A 23,270-nucleotide genomic window follows, 5' to 3' on the forward strand; every position below is an offset into this window, starting at 1 on the left:
ACTACAGCGAGAACATATTTCTATGGTCACGTGTGATAAAGATCAGATTCTAAATTATGCGCACTCTTGCATTAAATCTGATCGACTTAAGGAAATATTATCTAACTAATCAGAGGAAAAAATATATTGAAAATCTGCAAGTGCACAAAAAATGTTATATTTTTTTACTGCACGATTTTGTTAATTTCATAGGAGTGATTACTAGTCAAAATCATGCACATCGACCGATTTGTTAATTCTGAAGGGGTATTTACTAGTAAAAATCACGACAATCGTCGGATTTGCTAATTCTGATAGGGTATTTACTAGTAACTATCATGGAAATCGTCCGATTTGCTAATTTTGTTAGGGTATTTACTAGTAAAAATCGTGTGCATCGACTGTTTTAATAGGCGAGTATAATAATTTTATTTTTTGTGCACGGGCAACAGTAAAGATATTTTATTTATATATATTTTGTGCACATCGACTGATTTGTTAATTCTGAAAGGTATTTTACTAGTCAAAATCGTGGAAATCGACCGATTTGCTAATTCTGAAGGGTACTTCAGTAGTCCAAATCATGGCAATCGTCGGATTTGCTAATTCTGATAGGGTATTTACTAGTAAAAATCGTGCAAATCCAGCAATTTTCAGTGAAAAACAAAAAAATATAGTGAAATATGTCAACGGCGAAGGAATTGTTTCATCCATTCCTTGTATTAACAAGGTGGACTGACATACTACTTTCGATTTCATTTCCACGTACTTGACTTCATTTCCAAGTATTTAAAATCCTTGATGAAATCAAGGAGTCTAACTTTCGTTTTCGATCGCTTCACGATCTGACATAATTTTTTAATTGTCTTACACGAGTATGAATTACATTCCTAGCTTCGTATTCTTGAGATAATGCTGATCTAAATTTTTCGATTGCACGGCAGACAGAGACAAATTCATCCAGTCGCTGTTCTTCTACTGCAGCCAGTGACTGATACAACTCCGTCTCAGTTTGCTTTATAAATCTATACTGAGCCGGCAGCGTGTATGCTCCGTATTCTTTTCTTTGTTGTAGTGTTTCAAAATCATTTCTGATTTTTTCAGGATTTAGTTCATCAGATATATTAATTCCGTTTTCTTCTAATTTTTTAATAGCAACAATTATATCATTGATATTTTCGTAATTCATTATTTAGTATATTATATATACCAAATATTATATATTTAAAAGAAAAATATTTTAGACCAAAAATAAACAGTAGCTATGATCAGCGGTTATCAGGGCCCTGTACTGGCCTGTGTGTCTTTCATGGGAGACTTTTGTCTTTGTTTGAGACTTTTGTCTTTGTTTGAGACTTTTGTCTTTGTTTGAGACTTTTGTCTTTGTTTGAGATCATTTTTTTTTATCTTCTCGGCTCTCATGGCCGTTTCTTTTAGCCAAACATTCTTTCTGTGGGGTCCCCATGTGACTTAGAGCTTATGCATCCACGCTACTGTTTATTTTGGGCGCCAGCGAAACGAAATGTCTGTCTGTGCATGTACACTCCCCAAGATCAAATCCCGGGTGAGTAAAACGCACTCACCACGGTTTGACGTGAGTAGAGGGGTGTGTACATGAGGTGCTGCTGATGGCATCTCACTTATATAGGAAAAATCCTATAAATCGGTACGAGACTCGAACCGCTGACCCCTTGACAACGTCAAGGAACGAAAGTCAGCTGCTCTATCCACTGTGCCACGGCTCTACTCTACTGATATAGGATTTGAAAATTATTATATAGCTAACCGTTTACAGACAGTTGACAATTTGCAGCTGAATTTTATTTCTGAACTGGATTTTACTTCTAAACATTACCCGTAAAAAAAACTACCTGTACAATTCTTGATTTTATCAATTTCCTGTTAACCTTACCGGTGCAGTGCGTATACAATAAGATGGTTACGCCACGAAACTATATAGCTGTAAAAAAAATAACTGTATACAGTTCTGCCGCGCTGGATAATATATTACCAGTAAAATAGGTAATAATGTGTGTTGCACAATCTCAAGGAGTATTGCGCAATCTCAGGGAGGTAATTGCATCATTGACTTTTACACAATCACTGCAGAGTTATCTCCGTTATCTGTATAATAAAATGAAATCCAGCTTCCAGCTTGGTATGAAAACGTTGATTTGATTATATTTTCTGCAACACGTTGGACTGACATCGAGTGAATATCGAAATACTTGCCAGCCGCGGTCATTGATTGAAAAATTCTCTCTTCGCCGGTCGCTATATTTAAAGATTGAACCGCCTTAAGCTTTCTGCTCCCCCCAGCATTCCCACGTGCAGAATTTTCTCTCGGCGTGATGGCCCGAAGGTTAGATAAATTATTGTTAACTTTATCTCCGTCAATATGATCGATCACAAGACCGTCTTCGATCTCTCGAAAGAAACATTCGAATATGAAACGATGACAGAAATAACATTTCCCCCCAGCGGTAAATTTAAAATAACGAGAATTACCAACAGTACCAACTGGTTCCTTCAGCAGAGAATGTCTAACTATTCTATTACGATTTGCTTCATAATCCTTGATGATGGGGTGTCTGACAAATTCTTGATTCATTTCATATAATAATATCATTTGTTCAAATTATAATTTGTCTAAAAACTTATTTAAATAATCCTCTTCACACGCTATAACTCTACCCCTGATTTTGTCAGGGACAGAATCTGGTTTTTGTTTATCATAATATCTTTTAAGTTCCCTGTATCGCTTATCGCCTCAACTTGCACACAACTGTGTCTTTCTCCGGACTCCGACACCACATCGTAAGCAGGGTTTGGTCCCAGGCTTTCATTACGAACACATTGTGAATGTTGCCCGCAGAATTCGTTTACGCAGGATTTGCCACACGGAGTCACAGATCCTACCTTAAACCATTTACATTGATTTCTTGTTTGAGACATTGTATATATAATATTTTTTATTTAAATGTTTGTCTTAATTATATATGGATGAGTTTGAAAGATTATTCAGAATCAAGCCCTGGAAAGCTTCTAGATTCGATCTTGACAGACTAACCCCTGACTCGCGGAGGCGAGCTCTGACTGATCTGATTGATATTATCAGAGATGCCAAAATAGAATTTCGTGATGATGGAGCATCTCACGTGTGGTCTATATTAAAAATTATACGCGACGACTCTGTCATTGATGCTACAATGAACGATGCACGAGCGAAAACTATTATCGATTACCTCCCCTTGATCAAAAATATTTTTTCAGAGTAAAATTTATCGTGCTAACAGAAACAGATAAATGGATTACCCGTGACAATGGAAAATGGAAAAACTGTCATACTGAGTAAAAATTCCAAACCAGGAGCGCTGACTGGGATTGATAAACCATATTATGAGCGAGCGTATCCTGTAACAGCAGTCATTTATGGAATCTATCCGATAGAAAAACCCAGTGTAGATAAACTGGCCCCGATGAAATTATCAAAAATAAATTGTGTAGCTCAACGAGTAACAGAACATTTTACAAATGAGATGCGTGGAAAGGGTCTAACGGCGTTACGACCTGAAAAAATAAACAAATGGGCTGAACGGGTCAAGGATACCGGAGCTACAATAAACGATGTTGCCGAATTAGAAAAAACACTAAGATTCCCAATAACCGTAGCAACGATAACAGGGGAAGTATTATACGAATCGAAATATAAATCGCAAGGAGCTCCAATAAATATCGTTGATCATAACGCTCACGCGTGGACCAGCGTAGTCACAATATTTCCACGAGATCGAACTGTAAGATTTTACCCAGAGAACTCTGGGAGAAACATGCTTGATTTTATTAATGAGATAGGTAAAAGCGATCCTGTGTCAGTGTGGTTATTCAAAAGTTCAGATGATGAAAAATATGATCAATTTGTATGCTTTAACGGTGAAATATACCGTAAAGAATCTCTTCATGAAATAATGAGAAAACTTACGCAGAGACACTGACCGATTACTAATTGTTTCACTGTTCCATCAGTTGCGGCAAACACTGCCAGAGAAAAAAATTCGTGGAAGCCAACCCGAAGTGAGTTTCTCGAAGATGTTCAATTAAGTTGTTGTGAATACGGACACGGTGGATTGTGGAATACCAAGTATAATTACAAGGAAATGATTACAGTTGTTATGGTTGCGTGTTATCCAGTACGTTTTCTCGGGATGGGAGAATGCTCTGGATACTTTAAAAGATTTGGACACCCCACGAACTCGATGACGCGAGTGGCCATTAATGGGCCATTACCCGATTTTGACCTGACAGGATTCGCTCGTGCAGTGTCATCCGAAATGGCTAAGGGTCTTCATGTTATTTGTTATGTTTGGTTTGGTCGGCATGTTAGTGAAAAGCGCTGGGCACCAATAGTGTTGTTACGATATATGCTTGATTGTAAAATACTGATATCGCTGACGGTCAGTGAGGCAATTATATCATATCGGGCACAGACTGAAGTTTGGTTACCAACGCCTGAACTGGTTGATTGCGAATGTGATGATTACAGTACATTAATCGCCAACCTCGAAGAGAAAAGAACCGCGAAGGATCTCGGTAGAAGAATAATTGGCAAGTTTACTCAAGGCGGTGCATATGATCATAAACGACATTATGCACGACTAATTATGGGCGATGCTGAATACGATTTTATAATCGCTGATGCAACTGCGAGAGATATATTTGTAAGTCGGGAAAGCGCTTATTTATCTGACGTAACTCGGCTGGGTACAATTGTAAGTTATACTGATGGCGAGTCACCTCAGTATACTCATTTAAGATCTTCAATGCTAGCTTATGTTTCCATCAATTTGCTATTGATGATAAATAGATTCCCTGACACTGCAGTTAGAGTTGCAACGGATTCGTTTTACATCAACAAGAAATAAGTGATGATGCATCATGGGGTTCGTGGGGAAAAAAAGAAGAAATGGTATATGATTATTCCGAATCCGCAGATGTTGAGATCAAAGACAGTTATTATAAATCAGAATTTTCGGAAACGTCGAGTGCGCCATCTGTGTACGATCCAGTATCCAGACACAAGACTGTTTATCTCAATGGGCCGGGAGGGTCTGGTAAGACGACTCGAGCTATTGAATTATTTCGGAATTCAGATATGATCATGTTAACACCTACACACAGACTCGCACGAAATATGAAACAACGAGGGGTTAACTCATGCACTTATCACAGCTTTTTCAGATACAAGGGCGACGCAAGGACTCCTGATCGAATGGGAGAGAAATATATTCCAAGGATTATAATTTGGGATGAAATATGTACGGTACCGTTAGAAACATTAAAAATATTTTTTCGATTGGCTATTAACAAAAAATACAGCTGTGATAATGTGTGGCGATCATGGTCAACCACCGCCCTTTGTTGGACCATCTCCACATTTGTGGTTAAAAGATTTTGTTGATTATTATGAAGAAATAAATGATGATTATAGAGCGCTTGATGCAGAATTAAACGAGTTCAAGAAATTAATCAGACTACAACCGAATAAAATTCAATGCGAAATAATGCGTAAAATAATTTCAGAGACTTCAATGAGCGACTTTCTGCAAGCGTGAAGACCAAACGACTTGATAACGGCAAGCAGAAAGATAGTCAGAGACACACTTCAACAGCGGTTGTTTCAGTTACAACGGGAGAAGTTTCCAACGTTGCCAGTGCCGTTGTGTTATAGACCAGCTGACACACGACTACAAAATATTGACGTTGATATACCATGACAGACCGAAAAACAAAATCTCGTATTAAACGATATTGTCACAGTTGATGTCAATGTTGCTGAAGATGCACTGCGCGCTGATAAGTCCGCGTGGACGCTAGGATACGCAATGACGATACATTCATCTCAAGGACTGACTATCTCTGATACAGTTGTTTGGATCATTGATGATCGTATCGAGTGGTCAAACTTAGTTTACTTGGCTGTGTCCAGAGTCAGAAGAATATCTCAACTGTGGAGAATTGTCTTGGACGAGTCAGTGATCGATGACAACGATAAATGTCAAATCGATATAATAAGAAAAAAATTGGCTGGTTATAGACAAAGTGACAAAAAAAAATAATCGCGACTTTGATCTTGACACTGATTTAATCAGCGCGCTGAAACAACAGCAGAATAATCACTGTGCAAGCTGTAATTGTGTTATGTTGTGGCAGTATTCGAGTAATAATCCAAGACAATTTACTGTAGACAGAAAGATAATAGTCGCGGTCATACACGAGAAAATGTGATGCTGACCTGTCTTGAATGTAATCGACGTCGGGGTACTAGTTAAGTGATCTGGGCGGTAATGTTGTGTCTTCGGGAATCACTTGTAATTGCTCACGTGTAAATCCACGTTGAGGAGAAGTCGAATCCAGCCTGTAGATCGCGGGTCTACCGAGGATCTTGTTATACCGGATATCTTGTGTGAAGTGATGGTCCAGATAGGATTAGTCGCTCTTTTTTCACCACCTTCAAGTTCACCGGGCTCATATAAACATATTAGAGTGTCATTGCCCAGCACACGTCGTTGTACGGGTATATTCTTTTTGGTAATTGCGTTAATAGATTTCATGCTGGTTGTTCGAGTAATTTCATTATTTAATGCAGTTATCACGCTTGGTAATCTTGCAACCCATTCGCGAGATCTCTTGTCTTGAATGAATTCCTTCGCGTATTGATATCCAAATAACCGCTCAGCAAGTGTTCGATTAAATCGTTCAACAATTGCCTGATCGCGATGAATCTCAGTATGTCCTCGTCTGATGGTGACGTTATGTTGTTTCATCAACGATGATACTGCACAATGAAATTCTTTGCCAGGATCAACTTGTAACAGCTGTGGCCATCGTAGACCACCACGTTGATAAATTCGTTTAAACGCATCGGCTACTTCAGTTGCTGTCTTTGTTGACAACGGTTCTGCATCTTTATATCTACTTGCAACGTCAACTACAGTTATCGCGTACTTGTATGTTATTTGACGTCTTTGGATTTGAACGGTATCATGAGGTAGAAATAATATATCAGCTTGATGAACTTCATTAGGAACACTGACATTGAAATGTGCAAAGTGAATTTGCTTAGGCGGTGGTAGGTAAATTTGTCATATTGCCTGTTTGGATAACCACTTTTTAGCAGTAACACGCGTAACTTTTGCTGCTTCATCGAGTTTACTAATCGCTGCGGTACCCTTTCAGTATCCTCTTGGGGAATAATAAATCGATTGCATTTATAAATTACCAGCACCTAGCGCTAATTTACCTTTCATTGTGGATTTTATTAACCAACTAGCTAACCTTTCCTTGATAGATTTATCAGTGATGGAATTTAGTGCATGAATTAATTTCAAATCTGCGAGATGTCGCTGCTGCAGATCCTTACTTCGGTAAGCTACATCATGAGCTTGATACGCTTTATCAATAGCGTTTATTGGTTCCTCGCCTGGTTTTGGTTGGTCTTGGTTGTCAAGTCTGATATCAAGTCGGGTTCCAGGCCCGTAGTAATTATATATCCTGGAAGATGTTTTTCTCCTGGATATTTAGCCCACGGAGTTCCGGGTAATTTTCCTACTTTTGCTGCAAAATCACCCCCGTGCTGCTTTTTTTTTTTACTTGACTTTGGCTTATCGCCCGAGGAAATAAATTTAAATTTTTTTGTACCGCATCGTTCACTTTTATCCGTAACCGCTGATCTGTTATTTTTTGTTGTAATGGTTGTTAGATCACCTGTTGGGGTACGCGCCCTGCATTTCACACAATATAAATCCTTATTACTTTATATATTTTCTATATGGAAATCACTGACTTTTCTGCAACAAGGAAACAAGAACCAGTTAAGCATCATGCAGAGCTACCAAATTCTGTTCGTATGATTATTATAGGACCATCTGGAAGTGGTAAGACGCAGTTATTACTTAATTTGATAATGAAGTGGATGAAATGGGATAAATTATATTTGGTAGCACCGTCAGTTGATGGTCAACGATGCTACGATGTGCTGAAAGACTTTAATGAAAGCGCAAAATCGTTAAACAATGATGATGTTATCGAGTTTATCACTCATATCGATGAAGCGCCGAGTGTTGATGATCTTGATGGGTTTATTAACAATTTAGTCGTGTACGATGATGTGATGCTTGATAAACAATCAAATCCAGCTAGGATATTTTCCAGAGGTAGACACAAAAACACAGATGTAATTTATGTAACCCAGCGGTATACACAAATTCCTAAAGTGATCAGAGATAACTGTAATATTCTTACTGTGTTTAACGGAGTTGATACTCACACGTTACGAAATATTCATCAGACCTGGTGTAGCGGTGACATGGACTATAATCGGTTTAGAAACTTTTTTTCACGAGCACAAGCTATTCCGCACGGATTTATAACAATAAACTTACATCATCCTCGAACACGATATCGAGTTGTTCTTGATAAAATTTTGGGATAATAGCAACAGGGAGGGCCGCGACAACAAGTCGAGGTCGTCGCGTAAACTACGGCTTTCATCGAGACGAAAAAGAAATCGGTTGGAAAGCAGCGGGACCTTCCCCGATTAATTATCGCTGACTTTTTTTTTCGTTTTGATGGAGACCTCAGTTTACGATTTGGAACCCTCTATAAGCTTGTATGGTTCGCTCTCCCCGCTGCTAAAACACTTCCAAGGAGAGAAAAAATTCCCATTAGATAAAGAGTAAGCAATACAGAAATCGAAAACAGTAACGAACTAAAGAAGCCTTATTTTAAAGGGTAAGAAAATTAAAGAAATAAAGATTTGGAAAAAGATTAAGGAAAATATGAAATCTTTTATATTAATGGATCGGGAAGATGATATAATGTTTGGTTGAATGTCTGTTTTAAATAAATGTAGAAAGACAGATTTAGAATGATTTTTTCTACTCCAATTGATTGCAGAGATGTTAAATTGTCAATTTCATTACAAGGAATATATTTTACAGTTGCTTATTACAACATTTCTCATGAAAAAAAACCACATTTTATTATATTAAAAAGAATGAAACAGACACTTTTCATTAGAGATATATTCCATGACCAAATCAATAAGAAACGAATTACTTTGATGGTAGATACTCTACTTTACAAGAGTCATTTTACGGTGATTTTGTTTCATACGCTAGCCCTGACTGACATTACAAGCAATTACAAATAGGTACCATAAACAGAGCAAATATCAGTATTAGAAATGAAGACTTGAATATACAAGATTTTCATGGCTTTACCGTAACATATTCTTTTCGCGTTTATTAAACAAGATAATGTCTGGAAAATGTAATTGAATGTTCATCGTCTTGCTTTTCAAATCAGCTGAAAAAAGCAAAGCAAACAGCTAAAGTTAAAAAAGAATCTTATTACAAATTTAGGTGAGCCAACTCGTCTCATTTTTACAATAATACTTAAATGCATGGATATGTACGGCTTTAAAGATATAGAAGCACGGTGAGTACAAATTGATAAGAAAAGAAACAACTGTTGATTAGGGTAAAGAAGAAAAATATACTAAAATTTATAAATTACCAAAATACTAGAACAATAATATTATGCACAAAATTCAATGAAGCTGAGATATTGGATCAACGTATATTTCAGTGAATCATACTTTGTTGTAAAATAAATAGCACAATACATAACATATATAACTCCTCGCAAGCATATCAAGGCGCAAAACATTTTAATCTAAAAGCATTGCATTATAATCTGAGACGTTTTAACCTGTCAGTCTGTAACAAAGTTTTAAAGTTTACTATTTAAAAATTTACTTATATATATATATATATATATATATATATATATATATATATATATATATATATATATATATATATATATATATATATGTATATATATATATATATATATATATATATATATATATATATATATATATATATATATATATATATATATATATATATATATATATATATATATATATAAAGTAAACAAGTTACACAGATTTTAGGGAAGACTTAAAAATGTCCAGACAATTTAAAAATTGCAAATGTTTTTAATAGACTGTAAAAATAAAAATGAAAATTTTGATCAAATATTTGTACAAATTGCGAAGGATATGTATAATATTTTTATATCTAAATTTCACGCCGTTTCAGTGATCAACACCCAACACTTACTAACCAGCAAAAACAAAAACACAACAACGGAGGAGCTGACGTTAAGGAAAACATCCCTGTAGGAAACATTTCAAAGATTGACGGAGAAAATGCGAAAAATGCGCAAAAGAAGTTTCCTAACAGCGAACAAACAACATTTTGTTTCTAAATCAACATTTCTAATTAATCCGGGGTAATTAAACAAATCCAATAAAGAGATAGGATGTAGAATACGCCCTTCTTATTCACTGACAAATGCGACAACATTAAACATGAATGTATTTACAAAGAAAACAACGTTATCGAGTCTAAATTCCCATTGATCTTACAAGAGAATAAGTGTTGCTTTTCTTTTAACCATCTTGACACCATAGCTGTACTTTTCTCTTCTTTTCTTTCTTCACTTGCGGTTTGTGACTGTTGTTATTTTGGATAGAAAACATCCGCTTCTTCATAGGCTCTAAACGTTAAATAGTATACGATCACTTCTTTCAAGCTGTTGATTTCCAGAGTATTGCCAAATTATGCATACTAGATAATGTTCAATGTGTTTTCCAGAGCTACTGCAAACTGAAGTTCCACTTTGTAAATGTCAGTCGTCGCTGCCTTGAAGTGGAATTAAATCAAAGCCCGTCAGAGCATATCATTCTGCATAATCCTACGAAATGTCACGGCTTCTGTTTGTCCAAACAAAATTTTTCTTTTATAAAATTAAAAAGTATTGTTTAGCCCAGGCCCCCCTACGGGCACGGGCTCCAGGGATATATCCCCGGTCCCACCCCCTTGACTCTTAACAGTGTCCAGTAAAATTTCCCAAACAAATTCTAGGCTATATCAAGTCCAGTGGGTCTGGTACACAAACGTTAGGCCATGATGTCAAAATGAAACGCGTTAAAATGTTGGAACTCGAAAGAATTTTCATCGATCATTCTGTTGAGGTCCGCATTGTTAAAAGAACCATTTTTAATACTTTCAAAGACAAGGTGGCTAAACCGAACAATATGGACATCATGCATGTTGACATTTCAGTGATATTACATAAATTGGCATGCTTCTGATCACCCCAATCTGATAAATAATGATATCTCCACAGTCTTACGTGGGGAGTATTGTGGAGATATGATTTGAAACAGATTGCTAATCACCCCTTAGCCATCTCGATTTTGAGATATTTACCGCTATAGGATTAAATACGAAAAACTGTATTGGCTGTTCATTTGCAGCCCATGTTATGCATTTGATCTTCAGTGCTGGTTTAACTGTGACGGGCAGTCACCAAAACAAGCCAACATGTTTTCAAGCCTAACTCAGAGGAAATGTAAACCAAATTACAGATTTGATTATGTATATTTTTTTATAAACTAAGAATTCGAGTATTTCAGGCTTGTGCTCTATGCCTTAGTGTCAAAATACGAAACTATCCAGTAGGACCTAAAGACAGCGGCTGTTAGTCTGGTTTCCTGCTTCGTATGCTCCCAGCATTGTCCTCCGCTATAGTTGGCGCTCTACAGTTTCGCATTTTGCATTTTAGAATTTTAAAGAAAAAGAATTTAGCATGCTTTCCTATTGGTTATACTTGCTATTTAAAAAGAGACATTGTATATCTTAGGTCTAATTCAAATAACCTTTAATTCTCTTTATTTTGGTGTATGATTTATGGGTGAAATATGGCTTATAGAGTATATAGTTTGGCCTTACTCCAGATGTGCATCTTTCAAAAATGTGCTAGCTCCACTTGGTCATTTTCACTTCCTGAACTTCAGAGGTAAATTGTACAAAAAAGAGCCGATAACTTTTTTACATTTAATATATTTGGTAATTCATTCATTGCACTTTCAGAAGCTGGTATTGTATAGTCTGACAAAATTCATTTTCCCTATTTTAATAGCTGCAGTGGATAGTGCACTTTAGACTAATTCAGGCTGATTTATTTAGCACATTAGAGCAGTCATTTTAGTTAGCAGTGTGCTTAGATCATGTACAATTTCCAAAAGTACAATATCCAAAGAAATATCGTCCACATTACATTAATGTAGCATAGAAGTATGCCAACATTCTCTCCATCGTGCATATTTTAAATGCAAACAACTTCACCTTACATGCGTCACTCTCTCAAAACTACATACTAACTCGTGAGCGCCCCCATACGAATAGCTGAGTGCAACGTAGGGTTGACACGAAGCAGGGAACCAGACTAAACACTGTAAATGTAATGCATTAAGACGTACTCAGAAATGATCAGGCTATTCAACGTTGACATAATTTCGTACTTCAGCTTAAAAAGCAATATCGCATTTGCACTAATCCTGGTGATTTTTCCTATATTAATTTGAAAAAATCGAATTTGACTTATTCGGACACACACACACACACACACACACACGCTTCTGTTGAGGCGGAAAAAAAGAAAGAAAAAAAAGAGGAAAAATGAAACAAAACGAAAATACAAAGAAACGAAAGAGAGAAAGGATTAAAGGATACTATTATTTTGAAAATTTGGTGATGCCGCCCTAAGACAAACGGCAAAAGGGCAGCATCTCAAACCTTCGCCCTGGGCGATATTTTAACTGCGTACGTCATTTTGCTTTATTCATTTCATTTTTTAATGAGTTTCACTTTTAATCTATACAATATTGAACATTCTAAAGAAGTTTAGATTTGCGCATTGATTTAGGGGACAAACGATCACGTGATACTTTTTGAGAATAGCTTTTCCTGTGAGTCGCTGTGAGCAATTTGGGCGAGATAAGGTCAAAAATATGTCTGAGTCTTTGATCTTGAATCTGGTTGTCAGCAATGTCAAAGAGTAGAAGAAGTATTAAAAAGAATAGACGCAGCAATCGAGCGGATCATTAGACGTTCGTTCGTGCACATGATGAAATATTACTGCAATAAACTTGGAGTATACGACATTTGTATATAGCTCTTAATTTTAAGGATTTATTAGATTTTCGTGATGACTTGTTTGATTATGGGATGTCGGTGTTGGGGAAATAATCCTCAGCCCGAATAATCAGTCAGCTGCTAGGGGCAAACGTCACAGAGAGCAGTATGGATGAGATATCATGATGGCATGGTTTAATTTCTAAGTGAGTTTGGGTCAGATCCGCAAAAGCGTCCATGGAGCCAAGTAGTCCCGACAAATCTAATTGTGTGGATTGATTGTGTGACTTCATGTGCTGTATTTGTGATTGGGACTGATAAATTATACACTGTTCCATTATGAGGAGACGTCTTTTATTATTGCTATGATGGTAAATATGGTATAAGGTTACAGGCGAAATGGGGCTTAAAATCATGATTTGACTGACATAGCGCAGAGTTCGAAACATAGTTCCCTGCGTTTGGTGTTTGAGTAGCATATTTTCAAAGCGTGAAATACTGGCGCTACGATACGTAAATGTAATAAGGAGAAGCCATGGAGTTGCGAGGTTGACCTGCAATTGTGAAGTTGTGATGTAAATATGTAGTGGTGATATTTGTGGTCATGAATTGATTAGGTGAAATTATTTATAATTGGACGCGTTGGAATTTTCAGTAGACAACGATTGTTGTCTAGAATTTCTTGGAAATAAGGGGAAAACAAGCGATGCTAACAGGATTAACGGCATGGTTGAATTCGCTCGGTAAAGAGATCCCTTTGGTATATTACAATACCTCCCAATAAAACAAATTTTAAAAAAATATTATCTTGAGTATGTTTTAACCTTTATCTATCCTTTTTTTCCTAGCCTACACAATATACAGAAATATGAAACCGGGCCATGCTAAAACTACATATAGAACATCTGACTACAACCTTAACAATGTATACCTCTGTTAAACTTGATGTCTACCATTACGTCCGTGTTTTAACATATTTCAGTCCATTTTAGAAAACAAGAAACTTGACAACGAAATACGTCATGCAGCAATCTAACACTTGATACACACCAAGTCGGATGTTTTCCATAACCTACGTACCTGAAAAAATTTCATCTCTTTTTACAAAACCAGCATTGCAAAGAAACATGGCAACTTATATTATACAACTATCTCGAAATAAAATAGGAGAGAGAGAGAGAAAGAGAGAAATTAACAGACACACACCCACGCATTAAACAATACCACAAGCAATAAGAGACCATATTTATTTTTTTGTTTATTTTACGAGAGAGAGAGAGAGAGAGAAGAAGAAGAAGATCAAGCTCTCATGAAAGAGGAGTCACTTATGACGGCGTAGATATGGCTACATCTGAGGCAAATGGCGATCCTAGGGTACGGGTTTTTGTAACGACAAAAACCTCTTTGAGATTCCGACGAACGGGCTGATTTTATTGAAATACTCAACATATAAAACTGCATTCCAATATCAATCTACATAAACTTAAATTCTGGATAGAAGAGATGTATATCAAACTACGAAATTCCTTCACTTACCAACATCATACATTTGTATGGTGTCTGCCTTTTAGAATATAATACAGATAATTAAATATCACGATAGCTAAAGAATCTAAAATTCAATATTTCAAACTAATGCCGCAATCATTAATATAAATATATTTTACTGAATTTTAATCTAAAATGTCAACATATTAAACTCTATTTTTAAAGAGTATTTTAGTTCTGAATTAACTATTACTGAGTATGAAGTTGGTAGAGAAAGTCGTTTTTTACTGCAATCAATAATATAATTACAAGTAAATATAAGTTCTTCAAACACTTAAACTTTCCAATATATTATATTAAAGAATAGTAAAGAAATATTAAAATAATCCAATGTTGCAACGTATCGATGGTAGATTTATATCTTAACACTAAAAATCCTTATACAATATAAACAAAATCGTACGCAGACGGTATCTTACCTGCAACGACACAAGCCTCTTTGAGATTCCAACGAACGGACTAATTAGTCAACAACTATCCACGCTTTTTATACAGTTTCTTAGGACATAGCCAAATATGGTCATACATCTAGTTCTTGTGTTCCGCCAGAATTTCAAAGTGAGGCTTCATTGTTTCTTACAGACTATCATCTGGGTATATGTACGTCATTAGAAAGACAATTTTGTCACATCAGTGCGTGGAGCTTATAACTGAGTCAGTCAGAGAATTTTAAGAATCCGCTAATTCAGCAACTTACACAACTTAGCGAGTGTAGTTTTTGCTGACTTTACGATTCAAGGGAAATGTATAGTGCAAGAGAGTTTTGCGTTTTTGCTCATAAGGGGGCAATCTTTATTAAATAGTATATAATTATAATACCGAAATAAATGAATTTAATCTCAGTATATTTTAGGGGAATATAACTTTCAAAATACTTTGACGAAAAAATACTTTTAATACAGTTTAAAGAAAATTTCAATCTGATTATTTTTTCTAAAACATTCCGTCCTAATATTTATATTATATTTTTCTCGAACTTTTTATCTTCCAAAACTTATTTTCTTAACACCTTATAGTAATTATACTCTTAGAGCTGGATTTAGATAAGTAACTACTCTAACACAACAAACCAAAACAAACAGATATACAACAATCATGAGGACAAAGAAAAAAAAAAGCAAATTCACTTTAAACCGAGATCGATAACACAAACTAAAGGAGAAAAGGGCAAGTAAACAAGTCCATCTTGACCTTAAATCCTGAGGGGAATGGAGTGCAAACCCGTTCTCAGAAATAAACCAGGGTTTAGACAGCTCAAATACAAATATGACATAATAAAGAATCACAGCAACCAAATGGAAATTCTTGTTTTTATTATTATTAAAAAAAGAATATTTATTAGCCAAAATAAAAATACAAAATGAAGAGGATGACTGAAAAAATAAAAAACAAACCATGTGACATACATCAGCTAAGCTTACTTCTTAATTTTTCTAATGTACCTATCTATATTTTGTACGGGCCGGTGGTGGCGCTATGGTTAATGTGCTCGCCTCTTGATTGGAAGGTTATGAGTTCGAGTTCCTGATGAACCTATACTTGTCACAGATTTCCACTGCCCTGTTTCATGAACACTAATCATTTAATCATCACCGCTGTAAATGACTGAAATGCTGTCGATTGACCACAACAACCAAATTCTATTCACTCAGTGGTTTTGTGTGTGTGTGTGTTAGGTTTTTTTTTTTACAGCTAGAGAATTGAAACTACAGTCCTAATAAATATATTTGTATGGTTTGCACATAGGCAAATCAGCAGTTTTAATCTTCTCCATGTTACTACATTACAAAATCGACAATAGGGAGGTACGGAATATACAATAATAGTTTGCATATGAATTTTGATCATGGTCAATTTGTAAACTTTCGTATTAAAACTGGCAAAAATGAAAATGAATAATTTCAGTGCAAGATAAAAATCACAATACTGCACGTTTTAAACAAATGTGGACATGGACTTAATGCTTGAACTGAAGCTTTAACGGCAACTGTTAGCGACGTAGAAGTAGTAACGTAATAGCTTTAATAGTTTTCGAGTTATGTATCGCATGCGTTGAGGCGGTGTGTTTCCGTGTATAAGGCCCAGTTTGACCAACTGAACCTTTCTGTGAACACTAAGCCAATTTAAACGCATCTCCACTTAACAAGTCTGAACGCGGATATTACAGATTTTACGTTCATTAACCGAAGATGGTGGTGTTTATGTATACATCTGATACGCAATTATACCTTGTCAGAAAGTATGCACAACTGTATCTGGATATTATCCCGCCTCCCTTTTTCAACATTGAACATTATCGCGGTGGTCCCTTTTCAACGTTGAAAAATTACACGGGGTAATTATTCAATGTTTAAAAATAACCTCATGTTTCAGCTTTGAAAACTGTCATTTTTCAACACTGAATATTGTCTAGAGGACAGGCTTGTGAAGTGGAAACCGATGCACGATAAAGTATTTTTCCACAAATAATCAGCTTAATTCGTCATTGTTTATCTCATGTGGAACAAGGTCCGAGAGCGGTATTACTGCAATGGCTCATTCAGTGACGTTAATGAATATGTGAGTCGATGTGACCAGTGTCTGAGAAAGCCTGGCTTCAAAAAGCCAAGAAACCCATTAAACCAATTCCAATTTCACCGAAGCATTACATCAGTTCGGAATGGACAACGTTGGACAGTTAGAAGAGACGGAAAGATGTAATTACTATTTTGATGTTTTATTATATCTGAGGAGGGTAAAATACAAATACGCTTTCATTTTAAAGTTTAATCAAGAGTTACGCAGAAATGATGTGGGAGCTGGCATAATCATGTGATCCTAACTGTAATTTCAAACATTATTCAAAGAAAATGAGTTCAGTCTGGTGTCATTCAAGTTGAACTTTCATTCACATAAAGGACACTTTCACACATGGTATTCCTTAAATTGCGTTTGGGTCGCAATGCGCATGATTTAAGGCTGGCGACGTTTTGTAATGCAGACAGGCAATAATTTCAGACGATATGTACATTTCAGTGACGTTAGATGGCATTTCCGTTGACCCTTTAAATAGATTATGTTTTCATAAAATATAACTGTAAATACGATACTGAAGCCAAAAAAAAAAAAAAAAAGAAACATGTACCGTTCAAAGAATCTTATTGTGTACACAATACAGTTATGCCCTTGCATTCGGAGAAGAGGGTTCATAAAATAAACCCAATACATTGTTGTCCTTGCATTCGAAGAAGAGGGTTCATAAAATAAACACAATACATTGTTGCCCTTGCATTCGGAGAAGAGGGTTCATAAAATAAACCCATCTAAGCATTCTGAAGTGCCCGTGAGTCTTAAAGTGTCTCTCGTTCTGAAATAACCCATTTTTGTAAACTCGAAAAATATTGATTGACTAATTATATTTTAATCAACATAATTTAAATTGTAATAATTTGATTAAACTGAAAATTAAAATGAATAAATTAATGGTATTGGTATTCATAAAATATGTATATGGAGAAATGACTTGGGGCTCGGTCATTTAATTCCTCCAAAGTCAGGGCTAATTCATTGACTGACTTTGGGCTAGATCTATTAATTACTCCGAAGTCAAGGCTAAAGCATTTATTGGACTCGGGGCTCAATCATTTAATTATTCTTAAGTCAGGGGTCAGTAATTTGGTACTATACAACCGAAGCGAGTCAACAAAGTCGATGAGTTATTTCTACAATCCAGTTTAATTTTTCAATAACACGGTGCCAAACGTGCACCGTTTGTGACCACTTTTTAAACTCCCAAAACGTTGAAAATATACAGTTTTACTGAAAAAATGAAAAAATTGACGCAGCTATAATATATCTTAGCCTTAAACATATGTAATTCCAGTTCAGTACAAGAGGCAACTCTCGTTGCAGTCAACACGTCCTCAGTATGGAATTTTCCGAATGAATTCCAATGTTTCTGAATGTACTGATGTTCCACTGATGTAACACAGAATGTCTATGAATGAGTTCTCAGTAATTCATTTTAGCAGTGTGTATAAATCCAAGTAGTGAATGAGCAATTTAGTAATTCCAATGAATAATTTGAACAAATAATTCATCTCAAATTATATCTGAACATAACAGCAAACTCTGATAATAAATTCACAAAGACTGAGATGCAATAGGAATCCTACGCTGTTTTATCTATCTATCTATCTATCTATCTATCTATCTATCTATCTATCTGAGAGAGTGACGTGTAAGGTGAAGTTGTTTTGTTTACATTTGCAAAATGCACAATGGACAGAATGAGACTTACATGTACTGTAGTTGAAATTTGTTTGAATATATTATTCTCGTGGAAACAGTACATAATCTAAGCAAACAGCTAACCAAAATGTCTGCTCCCATGTGCTCAAAAAATCAGCTTGAATTAATCTAAAATACACTATCTTTAGCAGTTATTAAAATAGGGAAAGCTAATCTTGTCAGATTACCTGCTTCTGAAAGTGCAATTAATAAATTTCTTTTGAAAGATGCACATCTGAAGTATGGTCAAGCTGTATGCTCTATAACCCACATTGCCCACATCAATTATATACCAACATAAAGGGAATTACCTAAGATATATAAAGTCTTTTGTAAATAATAAACAGTATAACCAGTAAGGGAAACCTGGAAATACATTTTCTTTAAAAAAAATCTTACCCATGCAAAATACGAAACTATAGGACGTCACCAAGACTACGCACTTCCGACAATGGATATTCGACAGCAAAAGTGCTCCAATAAGCATCCGCAATTTTATGCTTTGCAAAAACACATTAATAGTTTTTTGAAAGAATTGTGCTTAGTTTAAAATTACTTCTGGAAATGTATTGGACTGACTTCAGCAAGTAATGAAAACTAGCAAAGTAATGGGGCTACGTGTTTGGAATTTATTTGTTGCTCTTAACATACAGACGTGACCACAGTTGGTCGGCATAGGGATGATAGCCAACTGGATAGTAAATCGCCAGATAGCATGAATCGCTTATTTAGCAACTACGGCACAGAATGCCGTCTCATGATCCATATAGTCCGAGTTTCCTCTGACCCTTGCCACCCCATTTTTTTATATTTGGACATTTATGTTGGGGTGTAGGGTCAGAGCGCATTCCCTATCAAAAAGTTGGAATTCGCCGACACCATTTGGTGTCGGCATGGGGTAGCCGCTTTCTAGCCGACCCAGCACACTTTAACGACCTTCATCGAGATATACCTGCATGAAATCGATAGGAATATGATTTATTTTCTCAAAAATCGTGAGCATAGCATTCGTCATGTCTTTAATCCCCTGATACACGAGACGAAAGCACGTCGTTGCTAAAATTTGACCTGGATCTGGCCATTTGTATTCCTAGTCACATGACTACACAACTCTCGCAGCCGACATCTGGACATAGTACACAATTAATTTTACTATATGTTCTCTACATTTGTTTCTCAGTACTGACCTTTCCACTGTGTGACAATCAATGCAAATCATATGTTAATCTAAAATACCTTCAAAGATGACTTCACGGTGAAGTTCTTGTCAAAGGTTGACCTGCTCTTTTTTTAGATCATTGACTGTCAACATAACAGCATGTAACCAGAACACGTATTTCACTTCCGGATCATCACCAAGGCCTTATTACTCACTGTGCACTGTCGCCAAAATACATACAGACAACAACACCCTGAGCTCATATTATCAAGAATAAACAGTTACCTTTAAATCCCTACCAAAACTGCATAAATAAAACTCTTCTATCACCATCAGAATGAGAGAGGAAAAAATGTTCTAAAAATAGACTAGAACTACATTCGTGGGTAGTGAACTGGAAGTATTAATTGTGATGTAATTCCATCTGAATGACAGCAGAGGTCATCAGTCACGTGATATCAGCAACAGATCTTTTCTAGTGTTGCTGTAGGAAAACAAATCGAACATATAAATAAAAGTAATGTAATTTTTATAGAAAAATTAAAAAGCATAAACTTCTCAAAATATTTATTGTGAAAACAACGACGAAAATCTGTAAATGTTGCATAAATTTTGAAGAAAACCAGATTCACTATGAAGAGCACGTGTCAATGTGATAGTCACGTGACACCGACAAAAACATCGCTGACACGTGTTGGGTACTTCTTGAAAACGGTTTTCTCCACCCTGCTGCGATACCGACAGGTTTCTGTTCGTTGCTCTCAGAATAAATATGTTGAGAATTAAGTGTGCATTATATTTATTTACAAATATTAAGTGACTTCTATATAATATGTCCAAATTCTATGTACAACAACTTGGGAAATTTGTTTATTTCGATATCACGTGACTATATGACCTCTGATGTCATTGACATGTAGGTTCCGAGATTTGTATAGTCATGTGACTCGGAATGCAAATGACCAGATCCAGGTCAAATTTCAGCAACGACGTACTTTCGACTAGTCTGTCAGCGGATTAAAAACATGACGAATGCTATGCTCACGATTTTTGAGAAAATAAATCATATTCCTATCGATTTCATGCAGGTATATCTCGATGAAAGGTCGTTAAAGTGTGCTGGGTCGGCTAGAAAGCGGCTACCCCATGCCGACACCAAATGGTGTCGGCGAATTCCAACTTTTCAATAGGGAATGCGCTCTGACCCTACACCCCAACATAAATGTCCAAATATCAAAAAATGGGGTGGCAAGGGTCAGAGGAAACTCGGACTAATGATCCATAGTGCGTCCTTTAAATTACCCTGATTCCCAGCCCCTATGTAAGCTTTGTGGTTATATATTCAACTGACTTACTGACGTCACTTTTACATACTAGTTGTCGTATTCAATGGATTATTTGAGATAAATTAAACAAGGCTGATAAGCAAGGCTGAACGCCCTTTCCTGAATGCAATACTACCTGCAGATAATGTGGCGCTCTAAAGTTTGCATGGTTAGAATTTTAAAGAAAAAGAATTTCCCCAGGATTTCCTCACTGGTTATACTGGCTATTTAAAAAGACCTTGTATATCTTAGGTCTTGTTAAAATAACCTTTAAAGCCCTTTATTTTGGTGTATGATTGATGGGTATAATTTGAGTTATAGAATATACAGCTTGGCCTTACTCTAGATGTGCATCTTCCAAAAACTGCTAACTCCGCCGCTTGGTCAGTTTCACTTCCTGGACTTAAGAGGTCAATTGTATAATTAAAAAGAAGAACAAAAGAGCCTATGACTTAAAAAAAAAATACATTTTATGCATGTAGTAATTAATCCATTGCACTTTCAAAAGCGGGCATTGCCTAGTTGGACTAAATTCTTTTTTCGCTTTTAATAGGTGCTAAAGATAGCGTACTTTGGACTAATTCAAGCTGATTCTTTTTAGCAGAGTCTTTTTAGCATGAGGGAGCAGTAATTTTAGTGAGCAGTGTGCTTAGATCATGTACAATTTCCATAAGTACAAAATCCAAAGAAATGTCAGCCACATTAAATCAATGAAGCATGGATATATTTCAACATTCTCTCCACTGTGCATGTTTCCAAATGCAAAGAACTTCACCTTACATACGTCACTCTCTCTATAGTACATAAAAACTGGTGAGCGCCCCCTAAAATACCAGACCGGAAAAGAACTTGTGTATTCGGAGTTTGGTGGTGTTTTTCGGCAGATCCACACAATCCGAACGAAAGTAAATAATCCTGGTTCAAGGACGCTTTCTGTCTTGATCTAAAAGGCATACGCAAAACGCGAGACTTTGGATATTTCGTAATCCCTCTAAAGTATATAGTGTTTCAAGTAATTATTTTTTAATGCATTTCATAACAAAGACACATATTGCTTTCATGTTACTTATTGCATGCAAAGTCAATGCATTTTTATTACAGTTGTCAAGATTGCAAGCAGAAACGAATGCACATGCATGATTCGAGGTACTCTCTTTGCAGTGACAACGTAACAGCATCGTCGCGTTTAGCGACTAGGAGCGGGGCGGTTTCAGCATGTAACACAATTCTGCATGCAGTCCTGTTACAGTTGGCCTTACAGGACACACCAAACGAAAGAGTTTAGCCTGCATACAACCCTGTCTGGGTTTTCTGTCCATCTAAGGTTTCCGTCACCAATATTGGCTCAAAACGCATAACTAATTTGACAGATTGACGAAAATAAATTACTGTAATCCTTATCATTGGAAAAGCGGCAGTTGTCACCAGAACATTATGTTAAAATAAAATTAAATTTGGACACACGGGATACTACCCTTGTGTTTTCATGACTCTCGATATGTCGGCGTATTCTGCGCATGACTTTGAAAAGATGAAAATGCACTGGGTTATGGAAATGAAACCAGTTCCTATGGACTCTTTCTGTTAGAATTTCAGCCCAGGAGCTAAGTCAGATTTATAGCTGGTTTTACAAAATTCAGTTCAGTAATACTAATGAATGGCAAGGAGAGGTATTAAGCAAACTAAACTGATCTTGTAAGCAAATTCGTAGAAGTTCAACATTTTATAAAACAATAAGCTATTATCCTAAAGAGAAACAGCAATGAATAGGATGCAATGTGTCCACAAAGTCTCGTGTATGGGAAAAAAATTACTACAGAATTTAGAAACAGACTATAAAGAGGGAATGCATTGAGTATCCATTAGAATGGCAGCTTGAACAGCAGACGATAAAGTAGGTGTGGGACAACTTCTTGAAAAATTATAAATTTGGATTAG

The 23,270-nt window shown here is 36.0% G+C and overlaps 1 protein-coding gene across 6 annotated transcripts in view; it reads left to right on the plus strand.

The window, feature by feature from the left end:
- Positions 1 to 22,239: 22,239 nt before the first annotated feature.
- The window catches only part of LOC149804288 (protein-L-isoaspartate(D-aspartate) O-methyltransferase-like), a 47,832-nt gene continuing 46,801 nt past the window's right edge, over positions 22,240 to 23,270 (plus strand). For 4 of the 6 annotated variants that reach the window (XM_089938507.1, XM_089938512.1, XM_089938481.1 and 1 more), the window contains exon 1: positions 22,240 to 22,344. The gene's annotated coding sequence lies outside the window, so the exon portion shown is untranslated. Of the gene's footprint in view, positions 22,345 to 22,530; positions 22,657 to 23,270 lie in introns of those variants that run through there. The other 2 variants (XM_089938488.1, XM_089938495.1) reach the window with 2 other exon arrangements.

Source organism: Sinohyriopsis cumingii, chromosome 2 (assembly GCF_028554795.1).
Source record: "Sinohyriopsis cumingii isolate HCF-2022 chromosome 2, ASM2855479v2, whole genome shotgun sequence".
Classification (NCBI taxonomy): domain Eukaryota; kingdom Metazoa; phylum Mollusca; class Bivalvia; order Unionida; family Unionidae; genus Sinohyriopsis; species Sinohyriopsis cumingii.